General features: G+C 60.9%; 1 long non-coding RNA gene across 2 annotated transcripts; it reads left to right on the top strand.

The window, feature by feature from the left end:
• The first annotated feature begins 12,485 nt into the window (after positions 1-12,485).
• On the top strand, positions 12,486-15,894 carry LOC309870416. 2 transcript variants are annotated; one of them, XR_014314568.1, is made up of 3 exons: positions 12,486-13,560; positions 13,741-14,983; positions 15,796-15,894. It is a non-coding gene; the product is annotated as an uncharacterized lncRNA (long non-coding RNA). The 2 variants fall into 2 exon arrangements; XR_014314569.1 differs by having other exon boundaries at positions 12,486-14,753; positions 14,856-14,983.
• Positions 15,895-16,396: the final 502 nt, after the last annotated feature.

Raw genomic sequence — 16,396 nt, 5'->3', positions numbered from 1 at the left:
TGTCGTCTGTCCTAAGCTGATGTCTTGGCAAAGCCACCGTCCGTGGCCCACGGGAGGGAGAGCAGGAGCCAAGCGCCCGTGTCCAGCTGCCCACCAGAAACTTGTCTGGCCAGCCCTGCAGACTCCTGGCCCTTGTCGCCCGGAGTTGGCACGTGCAGGTTTGTGCTCCACACGCGGCAGTGGCTGTGAGCTCCCGGGTCCTGTGAACACCCAAGTCTGACGAGAGCCAGACGGGGCGCTCCCAGCGCAGAGAGGTGTCAGCCGTGACCTCCGCAAATCCCGTCTGACCTGTCCTTGGGCCGTTCACCCGGTGCTTTGTCCAGCAGTGCTTGTTACCAGGGACTGGGGAGTCTGGCTCTTCTGGCCTTTGGTGTGTGCACGGCGGACCCCAGATGGGTTTGAAAGGATTGACATTCATTCATTCATCAGTCATTCATTCATTCCCTTGGGAAGCACAGAGCGCCCAGCATCAGGCTAAAGGAGTGTGTGGTGCCTCGACTGCCGCGTGCCACGCAGACCACGGGGGCTGCAGACCACGGGGACTGCGGATGCCGGCAAGACTGGAGGCAAGACTGTCTTCGTGGCTTGGGCCACGGTGGTGACAAGAACAGAGGCTGGTCGGAAGAGGACTCAAGAGGCCACATGCCCAGTACTGGGAGTTGACGGATGATGAGGGGTGAGGGTTTGGGGAGGGTCATGGTGCCCCCCGTCCCTGGCAAGAACACCCCGTAGATGGCAGGGTCCTTCGAGGAGGGCAGTGGGCACAGAGAAGCTGTTGGGAGTGGGGAACGGTGGGTCCTCTTCGGACACGCATACCCGTCCGCGCAGGGCCCCAGAGCTGGGGTGAAAGTGCCCGGGGGAGGGAGGGGAGGCAGCGGACAGAAGAAGGCAAGCCTTTCTGGGGAATTCTGATGGGGTCGTTTGTTGGCCCTGAAGTTCTGAAACCCTCAGACAAACGAAAGCTCTAGAGTGAACCAAGCAAGTGCCTCCCTGCGAGGCTGTCCGTTCCCAGCCCCATCCCGCGGCCCCTCCCCCAGAGGTGCCCGGCAGCCGCCGCTCGGCCGGTGGAGGGGCTCCATGCACGCCAACAGGATCCCATCCCTGTGTGTCCCACAAGCACACGCTCCGAGCTCCGGCCTAAGTCTGTCCTGATCACAGCACAGCAGGACAGCCCGAGGATGGGGCGTTGAGGCCCCAGGAGTGACCCCCAACCAGTGGGGACAGCCGTCGCTGGAGAAATGCCTCAGCTCCCTCTTGCTGGCTTGGGACGGTTCTCAGGTATGTCCTGCTTGGTCTCTCAGTGGGCCCCGAGAGGAGTGACATCGGTAAAAGTCCCTGTCCTGTCCTCGCTCCTGCCCTGGGCTTCCTGGGATGCTGCCCAAATCACCTGCCTGTTCGCAGATCTCAGGCGTTGAGGACAATTCTGCGTAGTGAGGTCGGTTACATCCGCCGGGAAAATGGATCCGGGCACGTTAGTGTATGTGTTATGTGCGTTTAGCTGAGAAGGTCACAAGGGCACATTATGTCTCAGAAGGAGAAGACGCCATCCGGGCCGTCATTCCGTCGTGAAGAACCGGTTTATTCACTGTGGTCTCTGGGTGACAACAGCACGTCCGGAGCTAGGATTTTTCTGACATGTAACAGCTCATTTCTAAATTACCTCCCCGTGGAATGATGCAAAGCTCATACTGCCCTCTTACTCAAGGAGTGTGAGGGTTAGAGGGCATCAGCCCAGCCCGGATCTATCCGAGGTGGGGGCCCTCCTAACGTGTCGGAGTCACAGTGTGGAAGCCCCGGCTGGCTCTGTTGGCACCAGAAGTCGCTCTGACCTTGAGCGTGGACATGACCCTCTGTTGCACCCAGCTGGTGTCTCCTGCAGGGTGAGAGCTAAAGCTGGTGCAGACCCAAAGGGAGCCGCTCACGTGGGAAGGCAGCTGCCTGCAAGGACTGTCTACCCCAGAGCCCGAGCCTGGCCGCCCACGCGTGTCGGGCCCCCGCAGCGGGGATGAGGCCAGAAGGCAGATGCTCTGCTGGAAGCCCACTCGGAGCCGAGGACGGGCAAAGGCTCTGTTCTTAGCCAGCCTCCCTGCGGACGGTCCGGGCCGTGACGTCGCTGCAGCCCCAAAGCAGAAAGAACCGTAGGTGGCTGGACATGACGTGATTCACTGCATTTTGCCCGAAGTGGTTGCTGACTGGTGCCGGCTTGCCTGGCTGGCTCCGGCGGGCGGCAGGTGGGTCCCGCCGGCCCGCTCGTCCTCGTTCTGATCCCGCAGCACCCGTTTGGCCCCAAGCTCTGTAGTTGCACCATAGCAGTGTACCCGGCCGCATGAAGAGCCATCGGGATAATTAAAAGCACTTGCCTTTATGCAGTCTTCTCTCGGCCGCCGGCCCCTGGGTGCTGCCCCTGACCGGGCGGCGGGGGTGGGGGGGCGCTAGGTGTCGTCCTTCGTCCTCATTTGGCCCGAGACGCAGCAGACGCCCCCAGAAGTGAACCATTTCATTAAAGGCTCACAGAAGCCCCAGGTCCTCCTTCCTTTCAGCGGGGACACGCCCGCCGGCCGTGTGTCCCACCCCATTCTCCCTCTGCGCAGCGTCGTCTTCCAGCCTTGGCTCCCCCCGGGGTCCCCTGAGCTGTGGCTTTGACCCCTGGCGTGCCCCAGCATCGAGGTGTCCTGAAGAAGCTGGACCCCCCGAGTCGATCATCATACAGATTCTTCCTGGCTTCAAGGTCTGTCCTTGTCTGCCTCCTGAAGGCTCCTTCCACGCTCAGCAACACCCCCCCCCCATTTCTACTCAGTTCCTGTCTCTGTCTCATCAGCCAGGGACCACTGAACACCCTCTCTTGTCCACCGTGGGCCATCTCCATGCTTCCCGGGGCTGTCGAGGGCTTGTTCCTGCCTGTTTTGGGTTTGTGGGTACAGAGGTCCCTCAGGGGCTGGCCAGGCAGGGGAAGGGGGGAGGTGGGTGTGGACAGGGTAAAGGACACACCCAGGAGACAGAGCGTCCGTCCTGACCCCTCAGTCCTCCAAGCTCTGGACGGGCCCCCAGACGCACACCTACCACCTCTAGTTCCTGTAGCTTCCCCAGAAGGCGTCACCCCGAATGCGGCATGCGTGGGCGGGCCCGATACCAGGCACTTTTCCCACCTAAAGGCTTTGAGACCCGTGGATCCCAAGCATCCTGGCCTTGACTGTCCTCCCCTCGCCAACCCCTGCGTCCGCCTCGGGAAATGCCTCTTTCCGGCATGTCTGCTCCAGAACCTCGATGTCCCTGCGGTCCCTAGAGTCTGCCCTTGAGAGCGGGTGTCTGCCGAGAAGCAGGAAGAGCCCCAGGGCCTGTAGAGACGCAGGCCAGAGCGGTGGGGTGAATGGCAGGGAAAGCCAAGTCAGCTTTGCTGGAGTAGAGAATGCGATGAAAATCCCGCCGGCGCTCGGTTGTCGGAACTGATGGCAGAGAGTAGAGCACAGGGAGGTAATGCTGTGTTTGTGGGCAGCCCCTTCCTCCCCCCTCCAGCGGCCCCATGTTGCCAACTCCATCTGACCCGGGCTGCGATGGGCCCGTCTGGCCTCCACAACACCCCCAGGAAGGCACGGTGGGAAGTCGGAGGTGTGATGAGGGCGGGGGTGGGGGGGAGGTTGTCGGTTCAGCCTGGGACGGGGGGCGCGGGGCAGAGCCAGCTGACTTGGAAGCAGACTGGGGAGAGCCACCTCCAACGGGTTATGAATGAGCAAATACGACAACCGTGGGTGCCCATAAGGATGGGAAGCGGCCCCTCTCACGAGGGAAGTAAGGAAGCTCGTAGATGTATGAGCAAAAAACATCAAATAGCATTAGAGGTGTTTGCTTTCTCTGTAAACCTTGGTTATGTTTAGTGATTACTCCCTCTTACTGCCCTAGTTTCCCAGAGGATTCCGGGAGACTCCATTTCCAAGGTCCCTGGACCCGGCAGGTGCCCTTGAGGAGGTGGGGGGGGGCCCTTGCCCCGTCCCTGACTGCGGCCTCCAGATCCATCTTTGCCAAAAACACACGGAGGCCGGCAGTGCAGCCAGTCTGAGACGTTGTCTTAGTCCCCTTAGATCGCCCTAGAGCCGAGGGCGGCCCTCCGCTCGGTGGCTACCGCTTCTTCCCGCCGGGGGCTGGCGGGTGACTCAGGAAGAAGCCGTGTTTCCTGGAGTTCAGCACCATTTTAGGACAAAGATCATCATCCACGACTCTTCCTCTTTCTGGGTCTCCAAGTGCGGAGGAAGAGGGCCGGCCGCTTGGGCAGCTTCTGGGCAAAGGCCAGGGGTGGGTGGAAATCAGAGCCGTGATCATTTGTTTTTCAAACAATGAGGCAGGATTTGGGGATTGGCAGCCGCCCATTCCCTGTTTATTTGAGCATGGTGGAATCTTTAAAGCAGAGTTTGTTTAAAACCTGTCTCCGTGGGGGGAAAGAAAATCGATTTGGTTTCCCAGGGGCTGTGCCGAGGGAGGGAGCATTCTGGGCAACCACAGTTGGGTTAAGGCATCTCTAGTCCAAACAGCTGGGGAGCCATTGGTTTGGGCGTCTGTCGGGGACTGTGTGACCTCACCCTGCTAGATGCAGCGTGACCACGCAGCAAGGGACCCGGGACACCATTTCTTGGTCCACAGGGACGACACGCACCGTGCAGCTTAGAGCGCAGACACGGAGGGAAGCGACACCGAGGCCAGTGCGAGCCTTCTGGACATTCACTGTCCTCGAATGGAATGTACTTTAAGCCTGGGGATTCACCAGCACCGTCCTTTGCTTCCTGAGTGTCCTGTGCTCACCGCCCTGGAGACAGAGAGTGCTCCCTGCCCCTCCGGCCTCCACCACAAAGTCCAGACAAAGCCAGGTGTGAGGGCACCGGCTGGCTGCTGCCCGGGGCGGATTTGCGACCCAGATCGGTCACCTGGCTGCGTGACGGCGCTCCTGGATCTCAGGCTGATGCTTCTAGCGCGCCGGGTGCTGGGCTGTGAGGGGTTCAGGGAGGACCGGGGGCTGGAGCCGTGAAAGTCACGGCCAGATGGTGTCATTCTGTGCTGTGGGTTCATGAAAACAACCTCATTGCTTTCTTTCTCCTGCAGTGACCCTGGGGGGTTGGGCTGCTCTGGACCCACCGGCCAGCTGCCTGATGGATGTCCCACGGGCAGGAGTCTGGGTGGGGGACCCTTGGCAATCAGACCTGAGTCTGACCTTCTCCCGGCTCCCAGGCTGGCTTCCTTGTTTAAAACCCCCATCACCTCCCTTCCCCGTAGCAAACATGCCCTAAACCCATCCCTTCTCCAACACTCCCGTGCACGTGGGATGCCTGGACGTCTTCGGAAACCACAGCCGGCCCTGGAGTCCGAGCCGCCCAGGAGCTCCCTGGATGCTGCTGCCGGTCCGGGGACCACACTCGGAGCAGAGGCCCCAGGCCTTCTAGGACTGCAGGAGACTTCTAGAACTGGTTCCCGATGCTGTTTCCTCTGTAGCATGGTGCTGTCCCCACACTGGGTTAACTTCCCGTGTTATCTGACAGGTCAGCACATAGACATCACGGCCCCGGGCTAGGGAACGGCCAGAATGCAGGAAGGTCAAGTCCGAGGGCCCAGAGGGGACCCTGCGGGACCGGCCAAACTCCAGCCGGGAGGGAATGAGAGCAGAGGTTATCAAAGCTGCGTCGAGAGAGCAGACGCAGACAGACCAGCAGATGGTCTAGGAGACTCGGAAAGGAAAGGGAGAGCGTGTCTCCCCTTTGTTTGGGGTCTGGGGTCTTTACTGAGGATGTGACCTGGTGTGCGTGTCGTCTTAGGCATCCAGGAACTGGGTAGCCCAGGACAAGGGTCCAGGTGTCCTTCAGGAGTCACTTAGTCCTTGGAGCCAGGGGCCTTGGCACAGAGGTGTGCAGCGCCGGTGATCTGGAGTGAGCGTAGGACGGCTGTATCCGGTCGTTCTTCCCCGGTCCTTCCCTAGAAGTCTGCTGTGGGAGAAGCTCAAAGGGGTCCTTTAGTCCTCGTCCCTTACAAGGAGGACACACGTTGCGTGACGAGGCGTGCGTGAGACGGACTGCAGGTCCTCGCGAGAACAGGAGCAGGTCTTTCTGTTTCCCTCTCAGCAGAAACCCGGATGGACAGCAAGGTCCTATTTGCAAGAAGGAAAGGAAAGACGGACTGACCCGTCAGCCAGGAAGGAGACTGTGGCAGCCGGAGGAGAGACGCCTCGGAGGGGAGGTGAGACTCGAGGCAGAGTGAAGGAGCTCCAGACACGGAGGGGCGTGGGGGACAGCCGGGTCCACCCGGGAGGGGAGGAGGAAGGATGCTTGGTGTGGGGAGCTGAGTGGGGCCCGGACCCGCTCAAGGCCGAGCTGCAGGGCACCAAGCGGAAAAGACTCTCTTTCCTTAAGGACCCCGCGGAGTCCGATCTGAGCCGTCACCCCTGTGACCCAGGGGCTGGGGGCCCACGGCCGCTTCTCAGTCACGGCGTCTTGAACGCATGGAGTGGAAGCCGGGCAGGAATACGACAGGAGCTCAGAGCAACTGGGTGGCGAGCGGGAGCCCATGTATGCCGGTGGGACTCACGATGGCTTTTCCTCCTGCTGGAGTTCTGCTCCCAAGTAGGGCATTTGTAGGATGCCTGGTGGGGAGAAGGACCGTGGGGAACCGGCTCAGAGAGTCTGGGTCTCGGGGGGAGCAATCGTGGGGGCTTGGTGCAGGCGCTGGGGGCTGTCGCCATGGGACCCGGGCCTGTGACGTGACTTTGGGGGGTCGGACTGCTCTGGGCTCTGACGTGGGTGGCCGGCCCAGCCTGGGTGTGTGACTCCAGACCCTTGGTCTGAGCGACTGCTCGGAGGAGCCGGGCCACTGCGACCCTGGGAAGCATCATAAACCGAAGCACCATCACGTTCTTCTGTGGCATCTGATGTCAGGAATCTGCCCCAGCCGCGGAACAAAAGAACGGCCCGAAGTTCCTGGACCCTTCAAGTGTCTCACCGACGGTTAGGATTTCATCCATTTGCTCGACAGCTTTTTCTCTGGGGCATAATCTCTCTATACCTATATTTTTCATATACATTTCATAAAACACCTATCTGCGTATGTATCTTACAGACATGAGAGAACCTCTGTCTCTCTCTGTCTTACATGTATGGAGAGTGTAATTTCCATCTACGCCTATGTGTCTTTTCTTAGATATGCGATACGCGCTGTCTTTCTGTGTATTTCTATATATAGTACGTACTTACAGCACGATCTCTGTGAACACGTCCTTACATATACATTCACATAGAGAGAGAATAATACGTCTTTATATCTTCTCATACACTGGTGTCCTCCGCGCTATGGCTTGAATGTTTCTGTCCTCCCCAGATTCCTACGTTGAACCCTGACACCCCACGTGATGGTGTTTGGAGGTGAGGGGTCAGGAGGGTAGAGCCCCCCTGAGCGGGATTAACCCCCAAATGAAAGAGATCTGACAGAGCTTCCTGGCCCCTGTGAGGACACAGTGAGGGGACGGCTGCCTGTGGACCAGGAGGCGGGCTCTCCCCGGACGTCCAACCCACCAGCTCCTTGATCCGGACCCCCAGCCTCCAGAAAGGTGACAGACACATTCTATTGTTTATGCTGTCAGCCGGAACAGACTCAGATACTCGGTCTCTGTGCATCTCTGCGTGTGTACAGACATGTCTCTCTCTCTACATACAGCCTCACATAAGCACGTGATGTCTCTGTGTTCTCGTTCTCTTACTTCAGCACCGTGCACTCGTCCAAGTCAGGAGACTTGACATGACTGCAAGCTTGTCTCTAACCCGCTGCCCATATTGGAATTTCGAGCCCCTTTTTAAAGCTAAAAGCGGGTCAACACGGTTAAGCTTTAGTGTGACTAGTAGTCAAATCAGAACCTCCACCGCCAGCGCGTTGGATCAAATGCAGATGGCGGCGGGGAGTCCCAGGAACAGGAGGACACGACGTGGCCAGGTTCGCTGTGGCCCCTCCCGCCCCGTCTGTGTCTGCCATCCGTGCGGTCCATGGTCACTGTCCTCACGGATCCCCGTCTCAGGACGAATCCGGGAGGCTCGTTTCCTGTGTCTTCTCCATCGCAGAGGTCTGGATGGAGAAGCTTTTTTCAAAGCTTTGAAAAGCTGAAATAATTTCTTGTCTGGAGATTACTTCCTTTGGGCACCAGAAGGAAGCTCTGGTGGGGGCAGAAGCAGCCACCGACGTGAGTGCAATGATCAAGCCCCACAAATGAGCAGAGCTGTCTCGTCGTTTCTAAAATAACGCCCTTTATGGTTACCTCGTGACGCGGTCCCGGATCTCTTCCAGAAACGCGGAATTCAGTTGTCCCGACTGAGATGACGCGGACGAAGGCGTTCTTTTCACCTCCTTCTGTGACGTGTAAAACGAGACCCAGGGACCGGCATGAGCGTCGGCAGACTTGGAATCCACGGCCCCTTTTATCGCTCAGCAAACAGAATCCAAACCCAACTGACCGGGGCGGATGGCACGTGGCCGCACGTGGCCAGAGCCTGTTTTCGGATCTGTCCTTGTGAAGCTCCGTGGTCCGGACCCCAGCCTGCCCTGAGTCCGTTATTCTGACTGTGGTGCCCCGTTCTTGGCTCCCGGATCCAGTCTCAGACTCTGCTCAGGCGTTGAAAGGCAGATTTCCGGCCAGGCTCTTGGATTGTGAATTGAATGACCAATCTTGCCCAGCCGGGAAGGAATGAAAGCTTCCCGGCTCAGCTGAAGTCGTGTTTGCCTGGGTCGGCCTGTCTTCCCACAACTGGATAATAAATCTTTGTCCAGAGCGATCTGGTCACCCCCAACCTTGGCGCCCTTTGTGGGGGCTCCTGCGACCAGTGTGGGGCAGATAGGGTCCGAGAGTGAGGGAGCGCTGGCCACGCGCTTTGGGCCCCGAGCCACGGCAGGATTTAGACCAGAGCCTCCTGCTTGACCTCAGGCTGGGGGCTCCTGTGTCCCTCCAGCTAAGGACCACGAGCCCCCTGGAGATGTGTTTTTAGGCTGCCTTTTATCTGAAAGACACCTTTTAAACATTTATTACACTCCTGTCTCACAGCAAAAAGGCACAGGTGCTTTGGAAGTAACTAGAGAGGACACTGGCAAGTTCACTAGGTCTGGCTTGGGTCTCCTACTCAATTTTTTGCCGGACCCACCTTGCCAACACCTCGTGCACACGACAAGAAGACGGAGCGCGCAGCGCGGGGGACGCTGGTCTCAGGCGACCCCGCTGGTGAGGGGCAGAGCCGGGCTGCCTCAGGGGTCATGAGATCAGAGGTCCCCACCTCAGAGGTCGGCACGCCAAGACGTGGGGACAGCCTCTGGCTTTCCGTCCCATGTTCTCACTTTTTTTTTTTTAAGGATTTTATTTATTTATTTGACAGAGATCACAAGTAGGCAGAGAGGCAGGCGGGGGGCGAGGGGGGGAAGCAGGCTCCCCACTGTGCAGGGAGCCTGATGTGGGACTCGATCCCAGGACCCCGGGGTCATGACCTGAGCCGAAGGCAGCGGCTTCACCCACTGAGCCACCCAGGCGCCCCCATGTGCTCATTTTTTATTTTCTTCCACATACGTCTGTGTTTTGTCCCTGTGACAGACTTTTCTTTCCAACCGCTTGGCATTGGCCACCGTGCCTGCTTCCGTCCCTCCTCCTGTACGTGGGTTCCGGAACCCTCCGCACACCCCGCCCCAGCACGTCCACCTTCCATCAGGGTGTTACCTCTCGGGGGGGGGGACGTCCACGAGGGTCCCTGTGGGCCCGGGAGGACCCGAATTCTAGCTGGTGTCAGCCAGAGCGCAGTGGGGTGCACCCGGTGGCGGCGGCTGCCCAGTCTGCAGCACCCTCGCCCCTCACCCCAGCCACACACGGACAGACCTGGTGCCCGGGGCTCGAGGGGGCGGTGAGGGCTGGTGGGGGTCGTGCAGGCAGGAAGACGCTGGAGAGTTCGGAATTGGAGGAAGACCCCCAAGAAAGGTAGAGTGAAGCTTTGGTGGCTCCCACACGGCCCTGGACGGCCCACGCACACGGTTAGAGCCACAGGGAATGCCACTGGACAGACTGACCCCCCACTCGGGTCCTCTGTGCCGGGAGCGGTGGGTGAAGGGGACCAGGCACAGCCCCTCGTCCCCTGCCCTTCATCTCCGGGGTTCCGGGGGGCCGGTGGTGGGAGGGTCTCCTTCTGGTTCCTCCCTGTAGACAGAGATCTGGCACTCGGGCAGCGTCAGCCTTTTCCTGGGCTCCCCACGGGCCACGACAGGCCCGCAGGTCCGAGGCCGGAGCTGGACCCCCTCACGGAGCTCGGTGTGAGAGGAAGGCCCTGGCTGGGATGAGGGAGCTGACTCTCTGGGCAGCCCTCCTGGGCCTCGCCCGCCGCCCCACCTCCTTTCCGCTCATCTAAGGGACGGCGTTTCCAAGAGGGTGTATTGGACAACCCAAAGGCCATTTTATTCTGTTTTATAAGAACCGAGAAAAGGAGACTTTGAAATTCTTGTGCCTCGCTGGGTGTCAGCTCTCGGAGGAAGGTCCCCAAGGCCGTGGCCGAGTCCGTGGCTGCCGGGTGGGCAGGCGCGTCCGCTGTGGGTATGTCGCTGGCGTCATGGCCCTGCGTGTGGCACTGCAAGAATTCGCCTGGCGTGGTCCTGGCCCCCAGGCCGTGCAGCCCTCCTCTGCACCCTTCTCGACCGAGTGCCGCCTCCCCTGTATGGGGAGGAGGCAGCACCTCGCCTGGGACTCTGCGCCGTCGTGGGCCGGCCCCACAGGGCCTCCGTGGGACCTTCTCAAAGACTTTGGAAATCTTGAGAGCGATTTCTGAAATAATCTGCCCCCGGTGGCCGGGAGGGGGGAACTGGGTGGCTCCGTGGGTTCAGCGTCAGACCCTTGTTTTCGGCTCAGGTTGTGATCTCCAGGTCGTGGGATCGAGCCCAGCCCTGGGCTCTGAACGTCGCACGTGATCTCTCTCTTGCAAAGTAAATAAATAAGATCTTAAAAAATACAGGCGGTCAGCAGCCCCAGAAGCAGCAGACGCCGGCGAGGAGCCTGCCTGAGCCCCGTGATCCTCCTTTCCATCTGCAGCCGGCGTCCTTGGGCGGCTGGGACAAATTACCACCCCATTTGTGGCTTAAAACAACAGCAATTCATGGCCTTTCCATGTCTGGAGGCCAGAAGTCTGAGACCAAGGTGGGGGCAGGGCCGGCTTGCTCTGAGGGCTCCAGGGGAGGGTCTCTCCTGCCCCTGTGGCTGCTGGGGTCCCCGGGGCCCCGCTGGTGCTCTCAGGCGGCCGTCTCTGCCTCCTCTGTGTGTTGGGGGGTGGCTGGCGGCGGATTCCATCCTCCCCGGCGCCCCGATCTGGGGTGTTCTCATTCTGGAGACGTATCTTCAGCACATCTGCCAAGACCCTATTTCCAAAAAGTGACCTTCGGAGATTCTGAGCGGACCTGAACCTGGGGGGCTGCTTGTCCTGCCCTCGGCTGTCCTCTCTTTCTCCTCACGGTGCCCCCGGCTTGTCGGAACTTATTGGAACCCTCTGTCGAGAAGCTCACATGAGGCCGACGCCGGGAATACCGTTTCTCTCTAATGCGTTGGGCAGCAGCCCTGGAAGCCGCGCTGGAAACACGGCGCTATCTTTCTCCTTCTGGGACGGAACACTGCCCTCCGCGGCCCGCCCCCCGCCCGCGGGACATTCCAAGCCGGTCTTTCCATTTGGACTTTCTCATCTGTCTGTCTTTTATTTATACAAGCCCCAAACCACAGAAGCCTGCCTGGTAAACACTCGGTTATTTGCTCCGCAAATGCTGGGATTGGAACCCCAGCCCCCCAGCCCCCACCCCTTCCCTGGAAAAGCCTGGGCAAAGCCTTTGGGAAATAGAAAAGGACTTAGTCATCGGGAAGGAAGTTCCCAGTTTTGAGAACCCATTACCAAACCCCGCAGGGGTGGCTAGCCGCCTGCTTTCCAGTCCCTGGGAAGCCAGGACTCCACCTCGAGGCTGAGTGTCTGGTGACCTCTGCCCCATTATGCTGCTTAAATGCTCGCCCACGGTTTCCCGGGGTGGGGGTGGGGGTCGCCTTGCTCCCCTGAAGGAGCCGCTTTGTGGGGCCAGCCTGAGTCAGGTCCTCCCCAGACCAGCCGGCCGCTTGCTTGGGCAAGCAGAGCATCCAGGGAGATGCAGGCGAGCGGCCGGCTTCCAGCTGCCCTTGTCCTGGGAGGCAGCCCGGCCGCTTTTCCTGGGTCTGGGATTGTAAAGTGTTGGAGGGAAGGGAAAGGTAGTGTGGAGGGACTTGCCACCCCCGTGAGAATTTAAAATGCATAGTAAGAGGGGCGCCTGGGTGGCTCAGTGGGTTGAGCCTCTGCCTTTGGCTCAGGTCATGATCTCAGGGTCTGCTCGGCGGGGAGCCTGCCTCCCCCACCCCCCCTCCTGCCTGCCTCTCTACTATTGGTGATCTTGCTTTCAAATAAATAAATAAAATCTTTTTTTTTTTTAAATAAAATAAAATGCCTAGTAAGATTACATGTAAGTCTATTTTTAAGGCCGGCGCCCCGCTGAGCGTTGGTCTCCCAGCTGGGAGGGACTCCGTTCGCCCTTGGACTCCCCAGTCAGCAAGCCGGTGAGGAACGCGCCGGGAAGGGGCTTCCCCCTCTGGGGTCTCCCAGGGAAGGGGACGACGCCCGAAGGGCCACAGCAGAGCCTGCGCGCCACAGTGCTCCTGTCTGTTCTGGGGACCGTGGCTGTCGGGGTATCCCAAAATCAGTCGCCCTCGGAAATGGAGGTAGGGGAAGGCCACCTCTCTTCTGACGACCCCCTCGTGACCAGGACGATTGACCCAAGGCCACTCAGTCAACAAGTACTACTGTATGCTTGGCACTGGCCGGGGACCAGGAGGAGGCAGCCTTGGCCACGAGGCCCCCCTGGTGTTGGCACCGTCTCTCAGGCAGGAATGAGGAATACGCACATGGAGACAACGGACAGAGGGGCCAACACCCAGAGGGAAAGGGATGGGGCCGCCTCGGAGGCAGGGCAGGAAGGCGAGGCAGAAATCTGCTTTCCCCCCGGGGCCAGCTGGACTGATGTTTGCTTCCTTGTCGGCCCAACGCTGACCTGATGGGCCCCCCCAGGCCCGGCCCCAATTGTGCGACCTGACCTCGGCTTCCGACCTCAGGCTGGCTTGGACCCTGGACCCAGTTCCTGCTGCACGGCTCTGCGTCTGTCTGTGCTCTATCGTGACCGTCCACTCCACGGCCCGTGCTCTCCCGCGACAGCCCTGGTCATTTCCCTTTCAGGGTCAGCAGGTTCTGGGCCCAGGGCCAGCCCTGCCTCCACTGGCCAACCTCCCTGAGGCCCGCCACCCGTCCCCCGGGCCCAGCGCAGGCCAAGCCTTCCCTGCCTGCTTCCCCAGCGGGGACGGACGGCTCCCTAGCACTGGCCGGCTCCCATCTGGTGCGGCGTGGCCCCTGCTGCCTGCCTGTCTGTCCCCAGGTGACCTGTGCGCGGAGTCCGTTCGGCCAGTGGGTCCCCCACATGGAGAGTGACTGGAGTTGACAATCACGGTCACTCTTGTCCTTAAGCTTGGTAAGGAGGGAGCGAGGACTAGCCTTGACGAGGCACACAGTCCTGTGTTCAGGGCCGCTGTGAGGGGCAGTGCTCCCTGTGTGCAGACGAGGACACAGCCCAGGGAAGGGAGTAGAGTCCGGGGGTAGGGCTGGATCACGAGCCCAGGGGCCCCCGAAAGTCTTTCTCCTCTTCTTCTAGACCGGCCCCGTTTCCTCTGGTCCGCGTGCTGCTGCCTGGAACCAAAGCCGCCCCCTGGTGAGGCCATGCTCAGACTGTGCACCAGGGGGCGGGGGGGTGTGCCCCTCGGGGGGGCCGCAGGGGCGTGGGGGGGTACCCCACCTCCTCATGCCGGTCCCCTTGGTGCCAGCAATGCCTTGTCACAGCCTCTAGATAAGGCATTCCGGGGCTTAACAGGCCTCATTATCTGACCCAGATACCTGCTGAAACCGACCCGGCCCGGAGGGACCCGGAGGCCCCATCTCGCAGCTCTGAGGGGTCAGCCCCTCACCACAGGTGCCGGGGGAGATGCTCCCCAGAAGGGAGGGGGGGCCACACCTGCTCCCTCGGAGCCTCGGGGACCGTCCCTGCCCAGACCGGTCCTTGCAGGAAGCCCGCTCCCTGCCCAGGGCCTTCGCAGGCTGCGCCCGCTCCCCACGGGTCTGAGCTCTCGACCGGGGGGACACAGCCTGTTGTGAGCTTGTTCAGGGTCTGTCCTCTGCATCGTAGACCTCGGGAGCCACTGGGGAAAGCGCCGCATGCTGGGGGCTCAAACCAACACAAGTGGGTCCTCTCGCTGCCTGGAGGCCTGAAGCCCCCCATCCGGGCGTCATGGGCCGCGCTCCCTTCTGTGGTGGCTTCTGTCCTACTGTCCCGGGGCCCGCAGGGTCATCCTTCCAGTCCGTGCCTCTGCGGGGGACACAGCCTTCCCTCTGCGTGTGGCTGGGTGTCCGCGGTTCTCTTTTAGGAGGACACGGTCCGACCGGATTGAGGTCCCCTCGAGCCATAGCCACCTCCTTACTCAGCATCATCCGCAAAGACCTTGTCTCGCACCCACCTGGGGAGGCTTGGACATTTCCCTTTGGGGACAGGACGGAACCCACAGCAGACTGGACGGCTTTCCGAGTCTGGGTCAGCCCCGGCCATGGCTGCGTTCCCGGTGTGGGGGGGCTGGAGGGCGCACGTGGACGGCCCGGGGATGGATGCGTGAGCAGGTGGGACGCGGATTCTGCAAGCAGGTGTCCCCGCAAAGAGCCAACACTTAGGACAGTGTGACTTGTGCTGTCTGTCTGTCTTGTCCTCTCTTCCTCCTGTAGCTTTGAGTCTCTGCACAGACCGCAGCCCCTCCTGTCCCCGTTCCGTTTCCTGCCTCCGGCCAAGCCCTTCCAGGAGCCGCACCAGCAGGGCCGGATGTGCCCGGGGGAGAAGGCACAGGGCTGCCCTGGTAAGGACAGTGACCGCGCTTTCTCCCGCCCCCCGGCCCCACACGTGTCCCCAGAAGCTTCCTGTGACCCCCAGGGCTGCTCTCATCCTGGGCCCGGAGCGGCTCGCGGGGAGAGAGGGAGTGGGACGCTCCCGCAGAGGCTGACAGCGTGTGCTCGTGGCCCCTCCGAGGCCGGCTCTGGCTTTGTTCTTGGGAACTTCCAAGCCTCTACCCAGAGGCTCTGAGCCCATCTCTGGCTGCATCTCCCCGAGCCCACAAGACCGAGGGCACGGGTGTTTCCTGTCACCAGTGTCACTTGCTCCTTAAATCGCTCCGTACTCAGCTGTGGGCTGCAGTGACAAGAGGCCACGGCCTGAGAGACTCAAGGAACAGAAAGGCGCCATCTCCGGGGTCTGGAGGCCGGGCGTCCGAGATCAGGGTCCTGCAGGTTGGGTTTCTGGAGAGGACTCGTCTTGGCTGGCCGAGGGCCACCTTCTTGCTGTGTCCTGGTGTGACGGAGAGAGAGGGGGAGAGAGACTGGGAGCTCTGGTGTCCCCTCTCATGAGGACACCACTGCTGTGGGATCAGGGTCACACCCTCACGACCTCACGACTTCCCGACTGGAAATGCAGCCCTCCTGGGGGTTGGGGCTTGCACAGCCAGTCCTCCACGCGCATGCTAGTTGCTTTCCGGACAAATCTCTTTTTGGAAGAAATGCTATTGCCTTCGACCTGCGACCTTTAGGGGCTGCGGCAGGCAGGGAGGCAGGGAGGCTGGGGCTGGGGTCGGGGCTGGGCTGCCCCACGCTGGGAGTTCTGGCACTTTCCCCTCAGGCCCTGCTCAGGCTGCCGTGCTGAACTCACACCCTCCAGCTGGGAGGAAGGCCGCAGGACCAGGACGGCTCTCTCTGAAAGCCCTCACTGCTCACCGTAGATGGATGGTAATCACCTAGAGGAGTTCCTGAAGGCTTTCCTAGAGCCCTGGGAGGGCAGAGAGCCCGAGTCTGGAAGGCGTGGGAACCGACGTATTGTTTCCATCGGAGGACACGCTGCTGAGGCCCCGACGTGGTCACCCACCCGCAGATCCCGCGCGTACCGTCTCTTACTGTTCTCCCCAAACATCTCTGCAGGAACCGGGGGTTAGTAGGGCTGGGGAACGGGGGATGGGGCAGAGGGCAAAGGCGGTGGTGGGAAGAGGACCTCCGGGGGCGCGATAGAGGCGGGCCAGGCTCTGCCCAGTGGGGCGCACGGACGTCCCGCAGCTGCCGGAACCAAGCCCCACGGACTGGGGGCCTAAACCCACGACCTTTGTTCTCTCGACGTCTGGAGGCAGAAGTCTGAAACCAAGATGTGGGCAGGGCCGCTTTCCCCTGGAGGCTCCGAGGGAGGCTCCTTCCTTGCCTCGTCCCGTCGCCAATGTTGCCAGCGGCACGGG

The sequence above is a fragment of the Mustela nivalis genome (assembly GCF_964662115.1).
Source record: "Mustela nivalis genome assembly, chromosome: 1".
Taxonomy (NCBI): Eukaryota; Metazoa; Chordata; class Mammalia; order Carnivora; family Mustelidae; genus Mustela; species Mustela nivalis.
This window is presented reverse-complemented; position numbering and strand designations above follow the sequence as displayed.